Source organism: Salvelinus alpinus, chromosome 15, assembly GCF_045679555.1.
Source record: "Salvelinus alpinus chromosome 15, SLU_Salpinus.1, whole genome shotgun sequence".
NCBI classification, from domain to species: domain Eukaryota; kingdom Metazoa; phylum Chordata; class Actinopteri; order Salmoniformes; family Salmonidae; genus Salvelinus; species Salvelinus alpinus.
The window spans coordinates 49,338,996-49,366,292 of record NC_092100.1 but is presented as its reverse complement, the minus strand read 5'-3'; the positions used below and the strand labels follow the sequence as shown (position 1 = coordinate 49,366,292).

Here is a 27,297-nt window from a genome sequence, read left to right as displayed (position 1 = left end):
GCAGCTTGAACAACAGAGAGATGAGTCAGCCCGATGTGGCAACGTGGCAAATGCACCGATTTGGCACTATCATTCCCTCTCTGTTTTCTTAAGGCGGGGAGAGGGAAGGAGGGAGGGCATGACAAAAGTGGTGGTTGACAAAGGGAAAGAAAGAGAGAGACATTCCGGAGGAGCTTTCTCTCTTTCCTGCCTGCAAGGCAGCAGCAGCAGGTGGTGTCTGGGAGCCGGCCCTCCACTTCTCTCTGCTCTGTCATTAAACTATCCGATCCAGGGCTGATTACACCATGCCAAGTCAAGACGCTCCTAACACGGAGCACCTCGCTCTCATTTCCACCCATTGTTCACCTGAATCGCTGCTAATGAGCCCGTTTCTACCACTTCCTCCTTTGAGAGGACCAAGACCTCACACACAACGAACAGTAACATTGGCAGATCAACTCAGACCGAAGGTGATACTAATTCTGTGTCATTTTCTGCTAAGCTCAGAAAGGGGACATTACGATACACAGGGGTCTTTTAGGCAAGATTACATTACGCTGATTGATAACGGCCCGGACTCCAGGCAGCAACGTCATCAAATTCAAATTGGAGTAAAAGGCATAGTGCGCATAATGAGACGTTGTCTAGATGAGGGTCAATGGTCCCAAGAGCAAAATAATATTTCCTAGTCTTCCAACAAAATATGAGCGAGGTGTGGCTTTAGCTTTAGTTCCGCTCCAGTAGACAGAAGGAAAGTACACCCTGATCTGATGATCCTGCTTCAAAGATGCAAGTGAACGCCTAAACGGATCTAGGCCTACATAATTTACCGAATCTGGTGTCACAGTTCCTCAAACGTCTGCCCCATCTCTCTCTCACACACACACACACACACACACACACACACACACACACACACACACACACACACACACACACACACACACACACACACACACACACACACACACACACACACACACACACACACACACACACACACACACACACACACACACACACACACACACGAACACACACGAACACACGCGTGCAGACGGAGCTCGACCCAACTCCATCCCATGCGTAACAGAACACCAGAGTGTACACCCTCAATCTCCCAGATCGTTTCCTCTCACAATCCTCCTGTGCCTGACATGTCAATCTCTACTGACGGACCTCTACCCCCCCAACGATGACAAGAAGTGCCATTCTCCATTTCACGCCTTGCTTCCCTGCACACTGTCCTTTCTACACAAATACCCCTCTTTAGTCATATATATTATTTTCTCATGAGAGCAAAGCTCGATTTTTATCTGAAGGAAATTGAAGAGGAATAGCAGAGGGAGCAACAGCGGTGTACTCTAACCCTCAACTGAACTCATCCACTGAGTTGATGCAATATCACATATAGGAACAATGAAAGACCATTCCAAAGAGCATGGGCCGAGTGTTCCTCAAGTCGGTCACGCAGGAAAAATGGATTGGGAGAAACCCCAGCTGATACAGGATCCGATTTCCTCAGCCTAGGTACCAGACTGATTCAGAGTCAGACAGAAAAGGGAGTCTTGCCATGTTCCAGCCTCCTAATAGAAAAGACTCATCCTACTGCCAAGGTGCCATCTGAGCAAGAGATGTGTGAGAACACTGAGGACAGCCGCAGACGCAAAAACAACAAGGTGCTATATTCATATTTGGTGTGAGATTCCTCCGCCAGTGTGGTCCATCTGTTCATCCCTAGCAAATCAAATGGATATGTCATTTTCAATAACAGACTCAGTTAGTCACGAGAAACCCAGCACAGTAAATAAATACTGTTCAGGTGCATGGAAGGAATTGAGTCTGTGTCCTTCAGGAAAGTTTTAGCAGTGATTATTTGGTTCAACAACAATGAGAGGTGGTGAAGAAACAGAAAAACCACCGCATTAGGCTGTTAGTAGAGTGGGAAATCTAGGTAATTCAAATGTTACATAAATGTTAGAATAACATGTCTTTAAATCGAATAGCAGGTCATTCAACCCAGCATTGGATACCATTAACGATCGCATCATCAGTGTCAGTGAGCAACGTGAGCGTAGAAACGGGACAAAGCAGATGCTTTAGCAGCCAGTAACCAGCAGGGGGCCTGGGTCACTCCTATGGAGGAGAGAGGGGACTTTCACACCTGTCAAATCTCATTCCTACCCGCCTCAAACACCCTGAAATGGACCCATCAGGAGACCAGCCAGTGCTGAAAATGGAATGGCTGCAGAGGTATTGACCTAAGCATTGGTGGGGAGTTAGGGATGAGTCAGGGATGAGGTGGGGAGGGATGTGAGGGAGGAGAGACTAGTCAGACTACTGTGCAGAGGATTTATCAGCACGTTTAGCGAACCCCGAATTATGTGTAGAATAAAACCCACGTGTTTGGTTTAAACCTGGCACTCCTCACAAATAACATCAACATGGCACGGAGCAGAGCTCTCGGGGGTCAACTCCTGCCTGGATGGAGCAGAGCGAAGTAGCCGAGACACACACAATCAACCCACACAACAACCATTCCACACAAGTTTAATGACACCTCTGGCACCACAATATATTCCAGTCAAGCCCATCGATCGTCTGGCTATAACCCCAGCCGTACTTAATCAGAGCATCAGCCCTTAGAGTCTTCTGGAGTGATTACACACACAGGGCCTAGGCACAGGGGCAGCCAGAGCCAGCTACTGTAGAGTGAGAGATGGGGCTGAGGGGGGAAGAGAGAGGAGGAGGGGGAAGAGGTGCTTTTGTCTTGTCAGCCCTGCACTCCCTTTGCCCCATTACCAGGCCCATTCAGGCCCAGGCATATTCAGGCCCAGGCCCCCCAAATCAGTCTTAATGGCTCTGAGGGGTATTATTACAATACAAAACAGGCTTTGTATACATTGTGCCACTCTGAGTAACTTGATATAGTGAGGTACCAGGCCCATTCAATTGGGCTTTTATTAGTGCGGTGTTTCATATAAAACAGTAAAAAAAAAAACAGCAACTGAAGAGTCTGTGTCTGTGAGTCTGAGACAGGAGGAGAATTGCTGTGACATGACATTACAACCACAAGTGCTGCTTCGGCAGTGGATGAAGAAACCTCAAGGAGACTCTTGTGGTGTTCTGGCTCCCTCTGAATGGCTGCAGGGATACAGCACACTAGTTCTCCCCCTCTATGTTCCTGTTCAGGCACTGCTGGCAGGAGACAGAGGAACAGAGCTGTGTCCAACAACAGCAGGCCGCCTGCGTGGCTTTAGCCTCCAGTCTTCCAGACAGTGAATTCCAGATGGATTCCAGTTGAGGTTGAGCAGGGTGGGGACTGGGCTGGGGAAGATCTCACACTTGAGAGGCCTTCTCTTTGGAGCCTCAGACTCCCATCACATGAGAGTGGCTTGCATGACCCCACTGCCCTCCAGACCCATAATCTCCCCCCCCACATGTCACACATGACCCCCGGATTTAGCCAATCTGGTGACCAACAGAACAACTCGAAGTGCGAGTGACAGTCTCAGTCTGGTATTACCATCTTCTCGCGAGACATTGGCACATGAATTTAGTGAACATTACAGTGCTGGCTGTCGACCAGTTGACTGAAAGAACTCTGTCTGGGCTGAGGAGGAAAGGCGTCCTTGTCTTATTTCTGGAGAGTCTAATAATACATTTGGCCGTGTCACACTCCAGCTACATAATTAGGCCAATGACTCAGAATACATCTTAGAAGTAAGTTGAATATAAAGCAGACTTTAATTTAAAGTTATAGGCAATTCATTATTGTTATTAATTGTTTTGAAACTTTATTTATTTATGCATGTAGCCTATATAAAGTATTACATTTTGTTGCAGATCAAGACTAAATTGTCCATTCCACTTTTGACCCTGCCCCCCCCCCTGCACGCATCACTCCATCCCTGCACCCCAGGCCACAGTCCACTGCCACACAGGTGTGGAACTATAAACCCAATCAGCTCTCCTTTCAGGGGTGGTGGGGGCAGTGCTGGTTAGCCTTTCTGACAGACAGAGGGACAGACGGATAGGGGATCCACACACACAGACAGTTATCAGGTGGACACAGAGCAGAGGAATGCAAGCTGGGGGTGACTGATCTGAGAGTGTAGGAGAGGAAGATCCAGCACCCCTCCCAGTCCTTTCAAACTGTTGAATGGAGCCAGTAACAGATCTGGGAGGTGACTGTTATCACACCTGGCACACAAATAGCACAACAATGGAGATCCAGATTCCAGTCATGTAGCCTCTAATGAATCAATGCCTGATAACGTCCCCGAGGAACGCTTCTTTTCACTGCCTCAAACCCTATTATGTAAAGGTCAAACGACTACTATGAGTAAATAGCCTCCTAATAGAGTTATTTGCACTATGTTAATTGAGAGGCAAAAACCTGAAATTAAATGGTTTTCATCCTGTGCAGAATTGATCTCGCTCATATTTATAGTATTAAGTAAAAACAGAGCTTTTAAACCGTCTGCCCACAAATGGTCAATACATGCCTCCTTCTTGGCATTGTTGGCACAGCTCCCTCATGCGAGCAAATAATCGGTGTAGTCAAGCATCATCAACTACAATGAGCATGGCGTGGACTGGCATCATGCATGGCTGACAATATTTCAAATCCTAACTGTCAATGAACATACACAACTGAGTGACTGTCTGTCTGCAGTCAGATAACTGTCACACATAACAAAAGGATCCTATAAGAACAGTGTTTGCATCTGTGAATTCACAGTCTGATGGTTCCGACCAGTTTGCGCATTCAATTAGGACTTTATAATCATTCAAAGTAATGGGTAGTAGAATTTAGCAAAATACTTACTATGTAAAGTAGAGAAGTACAGCTGATGTCCAAGAGAATTGCAGAAGTGCATATCTGACTACCACACAGTTTTGTCTACTAACCACTCACACTCTGACCACTGGATATTTGCATGCACACCTAATCCAATCAACACTCCACTGGCTAGAGGACAGCTACACAGATCCCTCTTCTTACTACCTGGCCAAACTCATATTATTTATGCTCTCCCCCTCTTTGTCTCCTCCTCTCAGAATGAACCCTCCTCCTCCTTACTAGCCCTCCCTATATTCTCACGCTCTCCCATCCTGTAAAGTCGGAGAAAAAAAACCCTGAGCACTTCAGGAATCTTCTCCTGGAGGAAAAGATATGGCACGCTGGCTCAAACCTCTTCCTAAAACACACACACATATGCGATTGGCCAGAGCACAACAGGCTGTTCGGAAACAAAGAGTGAATTCATATCAGTTCCACCTCAGAGCTCCCCTTCCTCCTCCCATCTCCCAGTGTATCACTCCTCCTCCCCAAAAAGTTTGTATAAAAGCCCCTGACCCGGTATGATGTTAAACTGCCTATCAGGGACAGCCCTCTCACCTCCTCCCAGCCTTAAGCCATACCCCTGTATGTACTCCCGTTCCTGGGATCAGAGCCTCGGTCACAGGCCCATTCACACACACTAACGCCACTAACCCCACGGCTGCTGACATGTCTGCTCCTCACATCTCCAAGCAGGCCCAGCTCTCTACGGAGAACCTTTCAATTTGAGAACCGACAGGAGAAGTGGAGCGGCGTGGAGAGGAATCAGAGAGAGTAAGTCATTAGAGCATGGCCTGTAGTTTAAGGAATCTCCATTCCTGCAGCCTGGAGCCCAGGGGCAGATCAATATGAGTGCAGCAAATGGCTGCTGGTAACACGTCCCTTGCCCACAAGAGTGGCTTGCATTGCATTAGATAAGCTTTAGAGAGCTCACAGCTTAGGGAATGATCCGAGTTTGTTAGAAGACCATATCCTCCTGACTAACAAAAGCTTTTGCTCCACTTTTGTTTCTCCATCCAGATACATTGACCCGGCATAACTGAACAGAAATGATTCTGCTTTAAAACGTACCATAGGCAAATGAAATGAGGATGTCTCCGAATTATCCTTTCTAATAACTAGGCTATCTTTTATTAAAAAAGGTAGCCATGTCTAGTCCCCAGTCATAAGTGTGAATGTGAGATAATTATACAACTGGATGTTCTTGAACAAGAGTCTAAACACGAGTCTAGACATACCCCTTTTGTTATTCATTAACAGAGTAAAAGCAGCATATACAAGCATTTCAGTATGTGACAGAGTTAAAGGAGACATATGGGCCTTTAACAAAGGAAGAATAATGGGGTTGGTGCTGAGTAAATTGACTTAAGTCAAACCGCCAAGGAACTAGAGCGCCACCCAGTCTCATTTCTATATCCAGCCGGCCCAAATGACTAAAATAGGAGCATATGACAAGTACACATAGGACACACTTTAAGACTATAGATACAGCTCTAGACATAGACCACAAAATCCAGATTTTACCTGCAAAGAGTCAGTAAATCTGGAATTTCATAGAAGCACTATTCCACTGAACATGAGATGTTTAGTTTAATTGAAGTTGTTCACGGTTCATTATGGTTATTTTGGGCTCCCGAGTGGCGCAGCGGCCTAAGGTACTGCATCTCAGTGCTGGAGGCGTCACTACAGACCCTGGTTAGATTCCAGGCTGTATCACAACCAGCCTTGATTGGGAGTCCCATAGGGCGGCGCACAATTGGCCCAGCGTCGTCCGGGTTAGGGTTTGGCCAGGGTAGGCCGTCATTGTAAATAATAATTTGTCCTTAACTGACTTGCCTAGTTAAATAAAGGTTAAATAAAAAATGCAAATAAATAAATGACAGCCGGTCTTGGCTGAAAACATATCAGCAGGCTAAGCTTTACATTTCAGATGTTGGTTTGAATATTCCACAAACCCTGCTCCAGGACTACAAGCCAAACCCAGAGTCCATAATAAGCTATGACAGACTTCTCTGCACTTAACTGAGAAGGAGATGAAAGCCACCATGTCAGAAATATACCAGAAATGCTACTGCTCTTGGCATCGAGAGGAAGGACCCAATAAAACTTAAATGTCACCCACATCACATATGAGTCGGTGGACGGAGGAAGGTTCAATCACTCATTGTGTGTTCACATAACAAATGAACCTTTAAATAAAAATACGTGATGCTGTTGCTAAAACGCAGATCTGCACATTCATTAGCTTAAGCACTGGCTTCCATCCTTAGAGGTTGCCTTGCAAGTAACCATACAGCTATATTGTTCTCTGCTTGCTCTAAATAGATAGCTTATTAGTTGGGGAGAGCGCCCGAGAGACGATGACAATGAAGGAGTAAGGTTGGGCCTTATCAGTGTGATTTCTTGGTGAAAATGAGCCGCACTGCAGGACATGAGTTAAGCTGCTGGGAAAACAGGCCAACATTATAATAAACACACAGCCTAATACAGACAGCACAGACCGCACTTATGGGCCTATAACAAGAGATGCATTTATAGGAGTCCACTACCAAATGAAATCTGTATATCTCTGATGCGTTGGGGAACACTTAAACCTGTGTTTGTCGGGATCTGTGTGAAGTTTCTGGGCTTGGCAGTCATGACACACATGTGTAACCCTTCCAGCTGTTTTGTTAGGTAAGCTGGGAGTGTAGAGTCTCGACCTAACACACATCTGTCCTCAGAGAAAGAGGGTGCCGGAGCTTGGCTGGCTGTTGCTCGGGATTGGTGGGACATCAACAAGGTCCATGTCTCCAGCTGTTGTCAGACTGCAGCGAGCCTCAGGGCCCAATGATTAACGCCTCAGTCAAACTCTACACAAACCAGATGGTGAAGTGAGAGATGACAAGGCAGGAAGGGCTCCTCTGCCCCCATACTATACCGACAAATTTAACTTGCACACACACACACACACACACACACACACACACAATCGCTTTGTGTGTTGCTTAGCAGCAGCGTTCACATCACACAACCACACAGACAAAGTACTTAAAACACAAAATCAAAACATAAAAGAGCTTTTGAAACATAACTCTCATGGTGAGCCCAAATCATTACAGAGGCACAGCAGGGAAGTCAAAGTCGGCTGGGACAGAAGACATGTCAATTGTCAGCTCTAACACACAAAAGGCTGTGAATGGCTAGAACCAAGATTTCCTTCCTTTACGTTGATTAGCCTCTCAAACATAGACACTACACTAGACATCAAATGGTCTATAGCAAATTGTTTATTGCTGGGATTGGCAGAAATCCCATCACTAACCTTATTCTAAATAAAGACCTCAAAAATCCCCTCACAAAATAGGCCTCTCTCATGGTTCTCGGCGTTTATCAACCGACAGAAATTCCTTTCCGTTCTAGGTACATGTGTGTGAGAAGGAGCAGAAGCCATGTGTCACAGGAGCACAATGGCCATTCATACAGTTTCTGATGGGGAATTCCAGGTATAATACAGGAGAATAACATGTCAGGAACACTGGAGCAAGAACATCCCTGCAAACAATAATGAGTCGTTAGCACGTCCCCATGACGTCACAAAATGGTTGCCTAAACTCGTCAGGATGTCGTGTCATGGTCCCCTAGAGGTTTTGTCTAGTTCCCGGATGATCACAGAGATGTTCCCGAGGATGTTTTTATGACGTTCTTGAGACGTTGCGTCATGGTCCCCTGGAGGTTTTGTCTAGATTCTGGTTGGTCCCGGGGATGTCCCCTGAACGTTCTTGGGACATTGTGTCATGGTACCCTGGAGTTTTTTGCCTAGTTCCCAGGCACCTGATGGTCGCAAAGAAACGTTCTGCCCCCAAGCCCATCAAGGCCCTGATTGGTGAACCACTGATCGGTGAACCACGGATCCAGTGCAGATTACACTCTTTTGCTAAGGGCAGTATCATAGGTAATGAATCTGTAAGGGACTTCTGAAATTCTTCAGACTTTGTAGCGCAGCAAAAATAACAGCATACCCTCAAATCCAGAGGTTATGAGTTCAAATCCCAGGTGGGGTCATACAGTGCACACATTTTGTTACGTTACAGCCGTATTCTAAAATGTATTAAAAATACTCATCAATCTACACACAATACCCCATAATGACAAAGCAAAAACAGGTTTTTAGAAATGTTTGCATATTTATTAAAAACAAAAATGGAAATATCACATTTACATACAGTTGAAGTCGGAGGTTTACATACACCTTAGCCAAATACATTTCAACTCAGTTTTTCACAATTCCTGACATTTAATCCGAGTAACAATTCCTTGTCTTAGGTCAGTTAGGATCACCACATTATTTTAAGAATGTGAAATGTCAGAATAATAGTAGAGAGAATCATTTATTTCAGCATTTCTTTCTTTCATCACATTCCCAGTGGGTCAGACGTTTACATACACTCAATTAGTATTTGGTAGCATTGCCTTTAAATTGTTTAACTTGGGTCAAATGTTTCAGGTAGCCTTCCACAAGCTTCCCACAATAAGTTGGGTGAATTTTGGCCCATTCCTCCCGACAGAGCTGGTGTAACTGAGTCAGGTTTGTAGGCATCCTTGCTCGCACACGCTTTTTCAATTCTGCACACACATTTTCTATAGGATTGAGGTCAGGGCTTTGTGATGGCCACTCCAATACCTTTACTTTGTTGTCCTTAAGCCATTTTGCCACAACTTTGGAAGTATGCTTGGGGTCATTGTCCATTTGGAAGACCCATTTGGAACCAAGCTTTAACTTCCTGGCTGATGTCTTGAAATGTTGCTTCAATATATCCACATACTTTTACTTCCTCATGATGCCATCTATTTTGTGAAGTGAACCAGTCCCTCCTGCAGCAAAGCAACCCTCACAACATGATGCTGCCACCCCCGTGCTTCATGGTTGGGATGGTGTTCTTCGGCTTGCAAGCCTCCCCATTTTTCCTCCAAACATAACGATGGTCATTATGACCAAACAGTTCTATTTTTGTTTCATCAGACCAGAGAACATTTCTCCAAAAAGTATGAATTTTGTTCCCATGTGCAGTTGCAAACCGTAGAATGGCTTTTTATGGCAGTTTTGGAGCAGTGGTTTCTTCCTTGCTGAGTGGCCTTTCAGGTTATGACGATATAGCGCTCGTTTTACTGTGAATATAGATAAATGTGTACCTGTTTCCTCCAACATCTTCACAAGGTCCTTTGCTGCTGTTCTGGGATTGATTTGCACTTCCTGAGTGGTATGACGGCTGCGTGGTCCCATGGTGTTTATACTTGCGTACTATTGTTTGTACAGATGAACGTGGTATCTTCAGGCGTTTGGAAATTGCTCACAAGGATGAACCAGAGTTGTAGAGGTCTACAATTGTTTTTCTGAGGTCTTGGCTGATTTATTTTGATTTTCCCATGATGTCAAGCAAAGAGGCACTGAGTTTGAAGGTAGGCCTTCAAATACATCTACATGTACACCTCCAATTGACTCAAATGATGTCAATTAGCCTATCAGAAGCTTCTAAAGCCATGACATAATTTTCTGGAATTTTCCAAGCTGTTTAAAGGCACAGTCAACTTAGTGTATGTAAACTTCTGACCCACTGGAATTGTGATATAGTGAATTATAAGTGAAAAAATCTGTCTGTAAACAATTGTTGGAAAAATTCAAAAACTTTGGTTTGTGAACAAGAAATGTGTGAAGCATCTTTGGCATCTTTGGTCACCAAGGACCAAGGACTTTCTCCCCCGATTGCTCAGTTTTGCCAGACGGCCAGCTCTAGGAAGAGTCTTGGTGGTTCCAAACTTCTTCCATTTAAGAATGATGGAGGCCACTGTGTTCTTGGGGACCTTCAATGCTGTAGACATTTTTTTGGTACCCTTCCCCAAATCTGTGCCTCGACACAATCCTGTCTTGGAGCTCTTCGGACAATTCCTTTGACCTCATGGCTTGGTTTTTGCTCTGACAAATGTGGAACCTTATATAGACAGGTGTGTGTGTGCCTTTCCAAATCATGTCCAATCAATTGAATTTACCACAGATGGACTCCAATCAAGTTGTAGAAACATCTCAAGGATGATCAATGGAAACAGGGTGCACCTGAGCTCAATTTTGAGGCTCATAGCAAAGGGTCTGAATTCTTATGTAAATAAGGTATTTCTGTTTTTTACTTAAAATACACTTGCAAACATTTCTAAAAACCTGTTTTCACTTTGTCATTATGGGCTATTGTGTGTAGATTGATGAGAATTGTTTTTATTTAATTAAGAATTGTTTTATTTAATTACATTTTTATTTTAGAATAAGGCTGTAACGTAACAAAATGTGGAAAAAATTCAAGGGATCTGAATACTTTCCCGAATGCACTGTATTGAAAAGTCAGTCCTAAGTGATCATGTCAAATGTTATCATATTGTCATTGATTAAATATTTGTTACACTATTTTAGCTGTACAGCTTGACCCAACATCCAACAAATGTCATAAAAACATCCTCGGGGACATCCCTGGGACCATCCGGGAACTAGACAAAACTTCCAGGGGACCACAACACAACATCCAAAGAACGTCCTAAAAACATCCCCGGGTGAAACCGGGAACTATAATCATGCAATGACCTAATGACTAGTAAAATTAAAGTCCTGAGAGCGTCCTACAAAGGTCCTGACATGGTCCTCAGTGACGCCTTTTGGAACTTACAGGGATAGAGACAAAGGTCCCGCAGAGAACATTTCCTTGGGACCATCAACGCAACGTTCTTACAACATTCTCAGAACGTCAATGGGATAACGTCGCACTGAAAACAATTAAGGGACCTAATGGGAACGTCGCTGAATGTCCTCAGGACGTCCCGTTTGCTGGTATTTCTTTAGATCTATGACATTCAATCCAGCACAGCACATACTGTAGGTCTATCTGATACAGTGTAACAAGAACCAAATGATTATAATTCCTTTGCATGCCACTCTACATGCCACTCTTTACCCCTGTCACTCAGCTGTGTGAGGGTGAGTCAGAGGGGGTTTTCAGAGACATTCAATGGTGAGTATTAATCATTTATATCCAGGCTGTATCACATCCGGCTGTGATTGGGAGTCCCACAGGGCGGTGCACTATTGGCCCAGCGTCGTCCGGGGTAGGCCGTCATTGTAAATAAGAATTTGCTCTTAACTCACTTGCCTAGTTAAATAAAGGTAAAATATATTTTTTAAATAAAAAATAATAAATGATATGGTAGTAATACAAGTTTCTGTGTGTGAGAGTAACAAAACATCCTGGTGTGTACATTAGGGATGAATATTTTCCTGAAAATATACTAAGTTTCAATATCGGAAATAATTTATATTTATCCAGAGAGTCCTGGGAAATACCCCAAAAATCTGAAGTGCCCATTTAAAGCATTTAAAACCAAGATATGGTCACTATGCCAGTGATCTCCCCAAATAAGAGGGCCCTGCGACACCTTTTTGGTTTGGCTGCTGTAAAGACTTCAGAGCAAATGAAACTGATATTTAGTAATGATAGAGTAACTATCTTTGATCGCCAATGACATTGGAGTGATTTGCGAATATTCCTCAATTAATTCAGCGCATTTCATCTCGACACAAAGCACACCCCAAGTATAGCGTTGTCGATTCATACAAACTTTGTAACGGCAGTCAAACGACTGAAATGACCCAAGTTCCTAAACTTGCTAGATAACCTTTAACGAATTACAGAATATCTCCTAAATTTGGCTAAATCAAGTTGATGCAGATAGCAGATCAGCTCATGAATAACGAGATGAAGAGTGGAAATAGTTTAAATATCAAGGTTTCGTAAGGAGATATAAAAATATCCATATCTACTCTCATACCATTTGTTGATCACACATTCTCTACCGAAGCCCTCATATGGGCAGCAAGTATGGGACAGCGCAGGGAAGCTGAAGAAATGTTATAGCGGTATTTTGACATGCATAGGCGATAACGCAACCTATGGATTACAGAATAAAGTTACACATTTTTATGTGAGACAGGAGTCAAGAATATGGGTTTCAGTGGGATTGGGACTGGATAGGAAAATAGCCTAGGCTTTAGGACGGGAGAACATATAATTTCCCCTGATGCCTCTCTGAATTGTTAACAGACTTCATGTCTGTGACAGAGATACCCATGTAGTGAATTGTTCATTGGCCTATCAAATGTCTGACAGTCTGACGAGTCACAATGAAAGCACAAGGAGAAACAATTTATTTTATAGGCTATATTGTAGGGGTTTCCGGTAGGGTTTATTAATGACATTTGTGTCTTGTGTGCAGTCCGGTTGTGTTAATTATGAGTGTGCTTTAAATTTATGATGACTAAATACTCTAGGCTAAAGGCTTCCATAAGACAACCTGTTTGGATAATGTTCTATTACATGTTGTGTATTTTGTGGAACTGTATTAGTGCCGACATTGGGGAATTTATTTTTAATTTCCCAGTTCTTTTAATGTTGGGGGGAGATATGAAGAGTGTTCCCGGGATCCTGGTTACCAATGTTAATCCGTAGTGTGCATGTGTAGTTGAAACATTTTGACTGACACATGCATGTTGCTGATTCACTAGCCAGACATTTACTAACCCATCATTGGATTCAGGGCAGAACCCATAAGCCTGCTGTTGGAAACCATTTCTGACAATGGTCCAGCTGAAACGGGCATTAAAGCAGTCACACATAAGGCCTTTTCACACTGCATTGTTCTTAGCCCCGGGCTATCTTAACCCCAAGCTAGACTGGCCGTGGGCTATCTTAACTTGTGTTCACACAAGCATTTGTTAACCTTGAACTAAGCTTTAGCCCTGGGCTAAGGATTCACACTTGTATTCTAAAGCCCTGGGCTAACGGACAAACAACATGCCACCAACATTCTAGCTCTGATGCGACCAATGTTGTAAGCAATAATTATCGACACATTATTTGATCTTGCTTCTAGCCTAGCATTTGATTTCCATCAGCGATTGTTTGTATAAACCTTGCTGTCTGATCTGGGGGAAATGTTTCACTGTTGAAATTCGAACTTTCCCCTGTACAGGGAATGCCGTAGAGTTTGTAGCTTTGGTTAATGATGGAGAGTCAACTCCAAAATAATCGATTCTTCGACTCCTTGCCCGTCAACTCCCGGTGTCGACTTCTATTTCTGGGTGTCAAGCTTAGATTTTGCTCGGAATCGACTTCTCGAATTCTAAGATTTAGTATTTTTGAAACATAGGAGACTGAGTAGTTCCGTAGGCTTCTTCCGAGAACACAAACTCTCACATCTTTCACAGCAAAGGAAGAGCGAGGTAGCTAGGGAGAGAGGGGAGGGGCACAGCCAGACATAGGTAGGCAAGTCGGCCACCAGACACAGTCAGAACCGGGCATTGGTAATCAAAAGCTATATTTCGAACTGAACACACACTCGCATCTTTCATAGTGAAGCGAAAGAGCAGGTGACCAAGAGGGGGAGAAAGATGAGGGGCAGGCAGGCAGACAGTCGGAACCGTGCACATAGGCTATTGCTTGGTCATCTGTATCTCGCAATGTTTTGTCTTGCAATGCCTTGTAAATTCACCAAAATTTAAAGAAAAAAATTATGAATTATAGGGGGCAGTTTGTCTAATCCCATGCGAATTGTCCTCTGGATTAACGCACATGCTTGGATAATAATTACATAACCAACGTCTCTAGTAATAGGCCTAATAGTCCCGTCTGCATAGGCTATAGCTATAACCCTCAGTGGCTATAACACGGCAAAGAATAGACTTATGGGTTTAGAGAGTGCACCGCATCATCCCATGGGATGCGCACAGCAGAAATATCATTGAAATACTCTAGATCCTACTAAGGTTGCAAAACGCCCAGGGCTAAGGAGACTGGAATAAGGTGCAGTGTGAACGCGCCTATATTGATTTAAATCATGGGCTTTATCATTTCAGATTATATGTTGTTCTCAGACATCAAAGGTCTCTCCCACTTCCCTCAAACAGTGGCCTTTAATCCTTTTCAGCTCACGACATAAAAGAGAATACGGTGGTATCTCTCATACTATCTAGAACCAAACGGGTTCTACATAGAACCAAAAAGGGTTCTTCTTTTAGGTTCTAGATAGCACCTTTTTTTCTAAGAGCGTAGCAGCAATGACATCCATACTTGGTACAATTAAAGCCCCCTCTACCACACTTCACTCAATGGCTGGTGCTTTGGGTGTATTGCAAAACATCTGGCCAAGTCCTTATCACCATGGGAAAATGTTGGAGGACAAGCCTCTGTGTTATCCAAGCTGCGGGGCCCAGTCTCAGTCTGGCACAAATGTCTGCCATTAGTGTGGTGTGGGTTTTTTATTTTGAACAGCATCAGACTGAAGACGTGCTTCTCATTACTGGAGAATTAGCCGAGGCGATGGGCCTTGTGCCCTCCACTCCCTGCTTTCGTGAGAGTTGGATCTACAGCATTCTCCTCAGACGCCAAGTTCCCACGAAAACACATTACCAAATTAGGCGGAACTGAGTAAAGTTGCTAAATTCAATCATGTCTAGGGAGGGGGTGTCAGACTGCAATGAGGCACAAGGAACAGTTGGGTAAGTTGTTGATTTCTCTTTCAACCAGGAAGTGAGCATTGTTGTGTGAGTAACTTAGTTAGCCTACTCTCAAAAGCACTGGGGGATTAAGGGAGAGACAAAGAGCCTTTCAATGGATACATATGTCTGAAAGGAAAAATCCACCCAAAACCACCAATTCTTATCATTTACAGTGATAAATAACACTAATATGTGAGAACAATATTTTTGGTGTACACATTTTTCATTTTGTCGTTATAATAAGTTTGGTAGCAACATGTGAAAATCATTGTGGAAATCTGTTGCAGCTCAAGTCAACTACAAAACCCACAATGCAATGCTCTCTCCAAGGGCTGGCTGGCTAGCTAGCAAACGTAAGTACACACAATAACACCAAAGTCAATATCAGCATGTGAAGTAGCTAGCTAGCTGTAAAATCGCCTAAACAAATTGCACTATATATTTAGGAGTCTACAATCTCACCATGTTCAACCTGCAGATCGACGCCTCGCAGAGTGGAGTCTGATATGCACAACATTCATGCAACGGCACCATGCAATGCTCCCTAGACTGAAAAGGCAGACAAATAGGAGAAATGCCGCGGACCCTCTGTTAAATTACATTTCTCGAGGTAGGAATATTGCAAAAATATGATCAATGGCTCATTCGAGAGAAGGCAGCCTCCCGCGTTATGATGTCGGCACGTATTGAAATCTGACATGTTTTCGTGATCTAAAAGTGGTATTCCTATTAACTTCCAGTGTACTGAGAGCGACTTTATCACAATGCTACGTCATGCCGGCCAAATTACTGCCTGCTTGAACGGCAATAGCTCAGATACACATAAAAACATAAAACCAAATCAAATTTGATTTGTCACATACGCCGAATACAACAGGTGTAGGTAGAACTTACCGTGAAATTCTTACTTACAAGCCCCTAACCAACAATGAAATGCTTACTTACAAGCCCTTAACCAACAATGCAGTTCAAGAAATAGAGTTAAGAAAATATTTACTAAATAAACTGAAGTAAAAAATGTAATAAAAAGTAACAATATAATAACAGGGCTATATACAGGGGGGACTGGTACCGATTCAATGTGCGGGGGTACAGGTTAGTTGAGGTAATTTGTACATGTAGATTGGGGTAAAGTGACTATGCATAGATAATAAACAGCGAGTAGCAGCATTGTAAAAACAAAGGGGGGGCATTTTATTAATTGTTTAATTGTTCAGCAGTCTTATGGCTTGGGGGTAGAAGCTGATAAGGAGCCTTTTGGAACTAGACTTGGCGCTCCTGTGCCCCTTGCCGTGCAGCAGCAGAGAGAACAGTCAATGACTTGGGTGACTGGAGTCTCTGACAATTGTTTGGGCCTTCCTCTGACACCGGCTAGTATATAGGTCCTGTATGTCAGGAAGCTTGGCCCCAGCGATGCAAAGGGCCCTACGCACTACCCTCTGTAGCACCTTACGGTCGGATGCCGAGCAGTTGCCATACCAGGTGGTGATGCAACCGGTCAAGATGCTCTCGATGGTGCAGATGTAGAACTTTTTGAGGATCTGGGGACCCATGCCAAATCTTTTCAATCTCCTGAGGGGTGAAAGCTGTTGTCGTGCCCTCTTCACAACTGTCTTGGTGTGTTTGGACCATGATAGTTTGTTAGTGATGTGGATACCAAGGAACTTCAAACTCTCGACCCGCACCACTTCAGCCCCGTCGATGTTAATGGGGGCCTGTTCGGCCCTCCTTTTCCTGTAGTCCACAATCAGCTCCTTTGTCTTGCTGACATTGAGGGAGAGGTTGTTGTCCTGGCAGTGTCTCTGACCTCCTCCCTATAGGCTGTCTCATCATTGTCGGTGATCAGGTCTACCACTGTTGTGTCGTCAGCAAATTTTATGATGGTGTTGGAGTTATGCTTAGCCACACAGTCATGGGTGAACAGGGAGTACAGGAGTGGACTAGGCACGCACCCCTGAGGGGCCCCAGTGTTGAGTATCAGCGTGGCAGATGTGTTGTTGCCTGCCCTTACCACCTGGGGGCTGCCCGTCAGGAAGTCCAGGATCCAGTTGCAGAGGGAGGTGTTTAGTCCCAGGGTCCTTAGCTTAGGGATGAGCTTTGTGGGCACTATGGTGTTGAACGCTAAGCTGTAGTCAATGAATAGCATTCTCACACAGGTGTTCCTTTTGTCCAGGTGGGAAAGGGCAGTGTGGAATGCGATTGAGATTGCGTCATCTGTGGATCTGTTGGGGCGGTATGCGAATTAGGGTGGGTCTAGAGTTTCCGGGATGATGGTGTTGACGTGAGTCATGACCAGCCTTTCAAAGCACTTCATGGCTACCGACGTGAGTGGTACGGGCGCTAGTCATTTAGGCAGAAATGACCCCGGGAATCGATTGAACATCACTCAAGAGATGCACAAAAACAATAACATAAAAAATGGGTGAATCTTTACTTTAAGGCGCTGCTTATGTACGTTTATAACATTAGTGAAGAACGATAGCATTTACCACTGTGTAATAAACAAAATATTGTCTAGCTACCAACCACTAAAAAGTTAAGATTGATTACGTATGTGGGTGGTTATTTTTAACACCCAAGCATACACTAACCTGACATAGCATAAGTTAAAGAAAATGCATGAAACTAGAACCCCTACATACAGGTCTTGACGAGAAGAAGAAAAAACTGTCGGGGGAGGTTCTCTTCTGCACTGTTCAACCAATCCTGTAAATGTGGAGGAATAGTTCAGATGGAATGTCGCCTTGTTAACGTCCAAAAGCAGAAGCCGCATCACAGGCTCTCTTTTTGTTGGGGACTAGGCAGAGACTAAGCATACACAAGCACAAGGACAACAAGCATGGCCTTAATAATTGGATTTGTCTGCCAGTCCAATTGAAAGCCATTAAAATGTTCCCTCAATAAAATATAGCTATTTTTAGAGATTGCCTTCAAACATAATGGTCATGGTTGTGTTATTTATTTGCCAATCTGCTACCATCTTTTCACTTTAAAATATCTACTTAAAAAGACGACGCTGGATTAACACATGTAGTTAAATTGAAACTACAAAGTAATTAAAAACACAAATAAAGATGGAAGAGGTAAGCAGTTGGTAGAGCCACTGCAGTACTGAACTGGTGCCAATGTTCCCACTCAGATTGGCATGGAGGGGGTTTATTCTTGCCATTGAGGAAGTCGAGAAGGGTTTGATGAGGAGGTAAATTGGATTGGGAGAGAAAAAGCATAGAGGATAAATCAGATTAAAATGATAGTCTCTCAAACCAATTAGGATTAGCCATCATACAAGGAGTCAAAGAGGTCATACACACATGCGCATCACAGCCCATCCTTCAGATGCCAAAGTTAAGACAATATGTACAGTGCACTCTTTAGCTTAGCTATAACACAGATGAGCACATTCAGTAGTACAGAAATGTCCACCATGAGACAAATCTACCCTAAGGGCATAGCAAGGGAATGGTCTAAACAAGCTGTCTGTATTGCGTTTCAGCATCCCTCAGTATAGATGTCCAAAAAAGAAAAAATGCAGAGGAAACACCTTAAACATACACCCCGCTCACGAAAATGGATCGCTCCTACAGTGAGTCACGTGGCTGTGGCTTGGTATATAAAGCATGCAGACAGGCATCGAAGCATTCAGTTACTATTCGAATGGCCATTGGAATGGGCAAAACAAGTGACCTAAGCAAATTTGGGCATGGTATGATTGTTGGTGCCAAGAACGCCGGATCCAGTGTCTCAGAAATGGCCGCCCTCCTGGGCTTTTTACGCACGACAGTGTCTAGGGTTTCCCCAGAATGGTGCGACAAACAAAAAACATCCAGTCAGCAGCAGTCTCAGGGGCAAAAACAGCTCGTTGATGAGAGCGGTCGAAGGAGAATGGCAAGAATCGTGCAAATTAACAGGCGGGCCACAAACAGACAAATAACGGTGCAGTAAAAAACAGATATACCTTATTTACATAGTTATTCAGACCCTTTGCTATGAGACTCGAAATTGAGCTCAGGTGCATCCTGTTTCCATTGATCATCCTTGAGATGTTTCTACAACTTGATTGGAGTCCACCTGTGGTATGTTCAATTGGTGATTTGGAAAGGCACACACCTGTCTATATAAGGTCTATATAAGGTCCAATGCATGTCAGTGCAAAGACCAAGCCATTGTGTCGAGGCAGAGATCTGGGGAAGGGTACCAAAAAAAGTATGCAGCATTGAAGGTCCCCAAGAACACAGTGGCCTTCATCATTCTTAAATGGAAGAAGTTTGGAACCACCAAAACTTTTCCTAGAGCTGGCCGCCTGGCCAAACGGAACAATCGGGGGAGAAGGGCCTTGGCCAGGGAGGTGACCAAGATCCGATGATCTCTCTAACAGAGCTCCAGAGTTCCTCTGTGGAGATGGGAGAACCTTCCAGAAGGACAACCATCTCTGCAGCACTCCACAAATCAGGCCTTTATGGTAGAGGGGCCAGAAAGAAGCCACTCCTCAGTAAAAGGCACATGACAGCCCGCTTGGAGTTTGCCAAAAGGCACCTAAAGGACTCAAGACCATGAGAAACAAGATTCTCTGGTCTGATGAAACCAAGATTGAACTCTGTGGCCTCAATACCAAGAGTCAAATCTGGAGGAAACCTGGCACCATCTCTACGGTGAAGCATGGTGGTGGCAGCATCATGCCGTGGGGATGTTTTTCAGCAGCAGGGACTGGGAGACTAGTCAGGATCGAGGGAAAGATGAACAGAGCAAAGTACAGAGAGATCCTTGATGAAAACCTGCTCCAGAGCCCTCAGGTCCTCAGACTGGGGTGAAGGTTCACCTTCCCACAGGACAATAACCTTAAACACACAGACAAGACAACACAGGAGTGGCTTTGGGGCAAGTCTCTGAGTGTCCTTGAGTGGCCCAGTCAGAGCCCGGACTTGAACCCGATCGAACATCTCTGGAGAGACCTGAAAATATCTGTGCAGCAATCCTCCCCATCCAACCTAACAGAGCTTGAGAGGATCTGCAGTGAAGAATGGGAGAAACTCCCCAAATACAGGTGTGCCAAGTTTGTAGCGTTATACCCAAGAAGGCTCGAGGCAGTAATCGCTGCCAAAGGTGCTTCAACAAAGTACTGAGTAAAGGGTCTGAATATTTATGTAAATGTAATTTTTCTGTTTTGATGTTTAATACATTTGCAAATATTTATAGAAACCTTGTTTTTGCTTTGTCATTATGGGGTATTGTGTGTATATTGAACAAGGCTGTAACGTAACAAAATGTGGAAAAGGTCAAGGGGTCTGAAAACTTTCCAAATGCACTGGGAAAGATGTGGACATCTGAAGGGTGCAATTAAAATTAGAGTGATTGGATGATTTGGCGATGCAATTAGAGTCCAGTACAAAAGGAAGACGCTATATTGTATTTTAATGTTTTCCACCAGGTCCTCCAACTAGGTGAGGGGGTGGTAAAAATGAAAAATAAAAAGGGGATTAGAAATTATGCATGTTATTTGATAGACTAATCTGTCTGCTAGTTTCATAGCTGATCTATCCCCCACCCCCAAAAAAGAGCTATTCCAGTAAGCAACTAAATTATCCTTATAACTTCTTCTGTGTGCAATTTTTAAATAATCTGTTCAAGGACATACATCTGGTGTATTAGAACTAATTACTGGTACCATGATTGTCTTCCAAAATGTTTTTATTGACCACGAAGATTGCCATTTTCCATTCACTATAATGGGGGATCGTGTTTTCTGCTAACAATGCCTACAGTGCTGCGTTTGGCCTTGTACTTCCGTGGCTTCAGTGACAGGGGTCAGTCGTACTTCATGAATGTTACAAATGCAAAAACATATTCTATTTGTGTGATCTACTATCTCAAAATGTTGACTTACATATCTCAAAATGTTTAGATAGTATCGACATTAAAAATAAATTGTGGCAGGAATGGCTTCCATAGTTTTACATGGCTCAGTGCAGCCATGTCCCTTTGCTATTGTGAATGTAAAAACGGTCTTAGCTGCTTGGACTTTGTCAATAGACCCAGTGGCTCAGATTTCTTCTAACCCAAAGCCATTGTTAATATTCAAGTGTGGTCAAAGATAAGGTCTCATATGGACAGAAATTCAACAAAGGCAACTAGATGTTATGGATCAAATTAAAGAAAATTTGCCAATAAACAGTAATATTAGCCAACAAAATGCAAAAACAACGATACAGGAGGCCCGAAGAATATATATTTTCTGACTGGACAACAAGTAAGTCTCAAAACAAAAAAAATCTATGAAATCCAATTCCATGAACAGGCAGAGAGTGCTCTCAAAGATTTCAATGCAAGTTCTCAAAAGCTAGACAACCATTGTGTAGATTGCATACCACTGATTGTTCATGGCATCATATGATACCAGTATAGCATACAATGCTTTAAACAGGAGGAAGAGCTTAGAGGAGTGAATAGCCTCTAAGCCCACTGAAACACACGTTTTTCAGCTCAGTGAAAGGCATTGAGCTAATTTCACTCACAGTGGTCATGCTAAACTTATTTCTTAGGAACAACACTTCACTAATACATGCTTCTACAATGAGGTTAACAACAAGGAGTAGCAGGAGATATTGGCCTAGGCCTATCTATCAATGTGTGTTTAAAGGTCTTGAGTAGCTTGCCGGGTGGTGTGTGATTATCCTGCTCGCTACAGCATTAGGGAGCAGTGCAGCTGGTCAGGCAGGGGCATTTGGGGTGAAGGACATTTCTTCAGGATGGAGTAGATGTGGCCTAAGGAGATCAACCCAAGGCCCTCTCAATTGGCGACTACAGGCTCTGGTAAAAAACCATGGCCCAACATACTGTACACACTGTGTTTGTCTGCCCACAGTCCCTAATTGCATATTCTGAAGATTTTTTCCTTTATATTCAATAAAAAAAAGTTTTAATAAGTGTGTTATTACCAGGGGATAATCAGCTTATTACTTAGCAGGCTAAGTGATTATTGGATGTTAATGTTGAGCCTAATACACATTATTAACAGGATCATAAAACAACCCTAGTCTATTTAAAGTAATGATCAGTCCGAGGCTGGAAGAATAGGTTGGGAAGTGAGATGTTAATTTGCTGACGTTATAACTGGACTGCACAGTAACTAGCTGAGAACAGAGCAGAACCTGATATGGATGGGAGAGGGGAGATCGACTCAGGCAATAGGACTGAAAGGAAGTCTGTATTTTGCTGAAATACATGAATAACACACTCAAGTGGCCTTTGTACGGAGGTAGCGTGAGTCATAGCCACAGAGACAATAAAAGTCCCTCTGTCATGAGTTGAAGCTGTTTAACCTTTTGATCCTCTTCGTAAGTACTGTGGGTTTGGCCATTCAGTTCCTGGTAAAACCAAAGCACCATATATAGGCTATTTAAAAACATTGGAAACTTTTAGTTGTAATTGCCATTTATACACATGTAATATGACAACCTCTGTTTACAGAATGAGTCTCATGGAAAATGTGCATTACCTAGTTCCTGTTATTTTGTTCTCCAGCCAGGGAAGTTTAAATAGAAACAGAGAAAAAAAACACAGACCATTAACTAATGGCTCTACAGTCATTCGTCTAGCATTGGGAGCAGTTCTTTTAAATCTACAACAGAGGAAAATGTGTCACTCCAATCGCTAAATTGAAACTCTAGGCAGATTGAATGTCTAGGATCCATCTTCAAAATATATAATTGTTTTTATTTAACCTTTATTTAACTAGGCAAGTCAGTTAAGAACAAATTCTTATTTACAATGATGACCTAACCCGGCCAAACCGTAACACGGACAATGCTGGGCCAATTGTGTGCCGCCCTATGGGACTCCAAATCACGGCCGGTTGTGATACAGCCTGGAATCGAACCAGGGTCTGTAGTGACGTCTCTAGCACTGAGATGCAATGTCTTAGACCGCTGCGCCATTCAGGACCCCGAAACATCATGATGTTTGATCTCCAGGAATGTATGAAATTGGCCTAAATTACTTCTGAAAATATAAGGGCAACAGTATGAAAATGTCAAGTTATTGAAATGTCAGCTGTTGTGGTCTACTCTAAAAAAAATTTTTTTGCATAAGCAAGCATAACATGTGAATTCATCTCCAGATTTATGAGGTGGAAGTTGTTTGGGACAGTTTTGTCATGTCACACTGTATGTGAAAACAATTTACTTTCCCTGTTGAATGATTAAAAAATATATATATTAGGCCTAACCCTATATTAAAATATATATATTTTTCTATTCCTGGTTCATGTTAACTGGAACATACTATAATAGAAGATCTACTACTCTGTTAGTACACCGTTTTCCACTTTGCCAATTAGTTAATTTTAAAAGGTTTATCTCTATGACCTCAAAATACTTGCAAACGGTTCCTCCCCCACATCCATGTGTCAAAACAGCAGGGGTCACCCCAACAGCGCCAAATGTTTAGAGCAAAGATAAAAATGCTTTCGAGGAGAAAGAAAGCCACTGATTGCCATTGCAATCGGTATACACTCGTTGCCACCATGGCACTTGGCACAATATCAATTTATAGAGAGCAAACTATATGGCAACTAAGACAGTAAGAAACAACTTAAGGTCCTCAAAAACCACAACGCCGTAGACACATGCGCTCATTTTGAATGAAACATCACATTGCTTTAGGTTCGTTCGATAGACCATAACCGCAAGAGGACTTCAAAGCAAAGCGTTATATTTTTCAAAAGCAAAACCAATAAACCTGCAGTGGGCGCGTTGTATAAAGCGGAAGTTATAAACATACAATTACTAAGTTTTACATGTTAGTAGTTCAGTTATCGCGAGCTGCGGCGCTACATTTGGAAACACGGAAAGTATGTTGCATACCACAACAAACCCGGTATAAGAATGGCCAATTCTTAGATATAATTGCGAAATACTGTACCTTGTCGACGCAACTCCCGTAAATCAATGCAGCAACTTGTACACTTTTCACGATGTTCCGTCGTTGCCCAACTTGTAGGAAGGACTGCTGTGACGTTGCGGGTTTTTATGGAGCGGGGAAAGAGAGGAGAGAGATCATGGGAGGATGGAGGCGACTGTTTTCCTGAGGAGTGCGGGGAGGCTCAATGGTAGACTTCATGCTGAACTCTAGCGAAGACGACATTTTTTTGACTCCTTTATTTTACACCCACCTGTAATAATACGATTGACACAATGTATCAGCTTATCAATTATACAATGTATCAGATACTCAATGTAACAGGAACAGTTGAATCACTTTATTTTGATGGTGAACTCAATAGGGCATTTGAAGAAATTGTTTTTATTTCTAAATACTGACTCAAACAGAAAGAGATGGGACACATGTCAAAACTACAAAATTACAAAGCTATGTTTACATTACATCAACACTGAACCAAAATATAAACGCAACATGCAGTGTTATTCCCCTTTTTCATGAGCTGAAATAAAAAATCCTAGAAATGTTCCGTATGCACAAAAATCGTATTTCTCTCAAATGTTGTGCACAAATTCATCTCTGTTCGTGAGCATTTCTCCTATGCCAAGATATTCCATCCACCTGACACGTGTGGCATATCAAGAAGACGATTAAACAGAATGATCATTACACAGGTGCACCTTGTGCTGGGGGACAATGAAAGGCCACTTGAAAATGTGCAGTTTTGTCACACAACACAATGCCACAGATGTTTCAAGTTGAGGGAGCGTGCAATTGGCATGCTGACTGCAGGAATGCCCACCACAGCTGTTGTCAGGGAATTGAATGTTAATTTCTCTACCATAAGCTGCCTCCAACGCCGTTCTAGAGAATTTGGCAGTACGTCCAACCGCAGACCATGTGTAACTACGCCAACCCAGGACCTCCATATCCGTCTTCTTCACCTGCGGGATCAGTATACTTCAGTGTTACACAATTTCAGAAGACATGTTGAATGAAATCAGGTGTCAGGACCATCATGTTGCCTACCCAGAGGTATAAGGAGTTGGGCAACATAACACTAGCTACTACCAATATTAATAATAGACTAGCCTAGTCTTTATTTAACATTAATGAAGCCAAAGTAGGCAGAGATTAATAGCCCTGTGGTCACCTCCATGCTTAATGCATTGACATCTAGCCCCCCGGAGGCCATTCCCTAGACTTCAATTATAAACTGGTGAGGTTGGGAACGTTCCTTTAAAATCAATTTTCACTGTATAATCTGTTGAGTTTCTTATGGTTTCTATGCATAACAGTCATAAGCTTGTGTCAATCCTCCACATTGGCACGGTAACATAAAACAGCACACTGTTGTTGGCTTGTTGGGAGCCAATAAGAGTCTCTTCTGCATCATGTGGACAGGATGTATTGTGCTATACAGAAAGGGTAAAACTTCAGCGTAGCTCCATGCCAGCGTAGTATTTCTATAGTAATAATATTGTATTAACCCATTTTTCGAATGGTCCTTATTCCACTTGTGTCGCAGCAATAACCCCTAAACTCAATTTTACACAATAACAAAGCTATTATTAAAGTGTTACTAAAACAGATAACAAGATACAAGTTAATACTCATATCTGAACCCTCCTTGGCAGAGAAAAAGCCCCACTTTCCCATCAATCAACAGTGTGAAACTAAAATCATTTTAAATTCATTTATTTCTTGCTGTGCAAGAGTATTCATGTCTTTGACTTACCGTGGAAACAATTGTTTACAGGTTTGATTAAATCCAGGGCCCTGTACTGTAAACAGAGCACCCCCCTCCCCCGGCAGGAAAAACAGAACGAGACAATAATTTGTGCCAAGTGTGATATCCCTCCTAAACAGCTCGGGCTAATGTTCCTATCCACCCAGTAAGGTCAGCAGGCTAGTCTCTTTCATTGGTATATACTGTATGTAACTTGTGATTTTTTTATTGTCAATTTGTTGTCTACTGTATTTAAACACATACAGTGGGGAGAACAAGTATTTGATACACTGCCGATTTTGCAGGTTTTCCTACTTACAAAGCATGTAGAGGTCTGTCATTTTTATCATAGGTACACTTCGACTGTGAGAGACGGAATCTAAAACAAAAATCCAGAAAATCACATTGTATGATTTTTAAGTAATTAATTTGCATTTTATTGCATGACATAAGTATTTGATCACCTACCAACCAGTAAGAATTCCGGCTCTCACAGACCTGTTAGTTTTTCTTTAAGAAGCCCTCCTGTTCTCCACTCATTACCTGTATTAACTGCACCTGTTTGAACTCGTTACCTGTATAAAAGACACCTGTCCACACACTCAATCAAACAGACTCCAACCTCTCCACAATGGCCAAGACCAGAGAGCTGTGTAAGGACATCAGGGATAAATTGTAGACCTGTACAAGGCTGGGATGGGCTACAGGACAATAGCCAAGCAGCTTGGTGAGAAGGCAACAACTGTTGGCACAATTATTAGAAAATGGAAGAAGTTCAAGATGACGGTCAATCACCCTCGGTCTGGGGCTCCATGCAAGATCTCACCTCGTGGGGCATCAATGATCATGAGGAATGTGAGGGATCAGCCCAGAACTACACGGCAGGACCTGGTCAATGACCTGAAGAGAGCTGGGACCACAGTCTCAAAGAAAACCATTAGTAACACACTACGCCGTCATGGATTAAAATCCTGCAGCGCACGCAAGGTCCCCCTGCTCAAGCCAGCGCATGTCCAGGCCCGTCTGAAGTTTGCCAATGACCATCTGGATGATCCAGAGGAGGAATGGGAGAAGGTCATGTGGTCTGATGAGACAAAAATAGAGCTTTTTGCTCTAAACTCCACTAGCCGTGTTTGGAGGAATAGAAGGATGAGTACAACCCCAAGAACACCATCCCAACCGTGAAGCATGGAGGTGGAAACATCATTCTTTGGGGATGCTTTTCTGCAAAGGGGACAG

At 43.1% G+C, this 27,297-nt stretch overlaps 1 protein-coding gene across 2 annotated transcripts in view; it reads right to left on the bottom strand.

Moving 5' to 3' along the window:
- The window catches only part of LOC139540244 (solute carrier family 45 member 3-like), a 54,507-nt gene extending 28,121 nt beyond the window's left edge, over positions 1 to 26,386 (bottom strand). The window contains exon 1 of one of the 2 annotated variants that reach the window (XM_071343920.1): positions 24,312 to 26,386. The gene's annotated coding sequence lies outside the window, so the exon portion shown is untranslated. Of the gene's footprint in view, positions 1 to 4,810; positions 5,175 to 24,311 lie in introns of those variants that run through there. The other variant, XM_071343921.1, reaches the window with a different exon arrangement.
- Between the last annotated feature and the right edge of the window lie 911 nt (positions 26,387 to 27,297).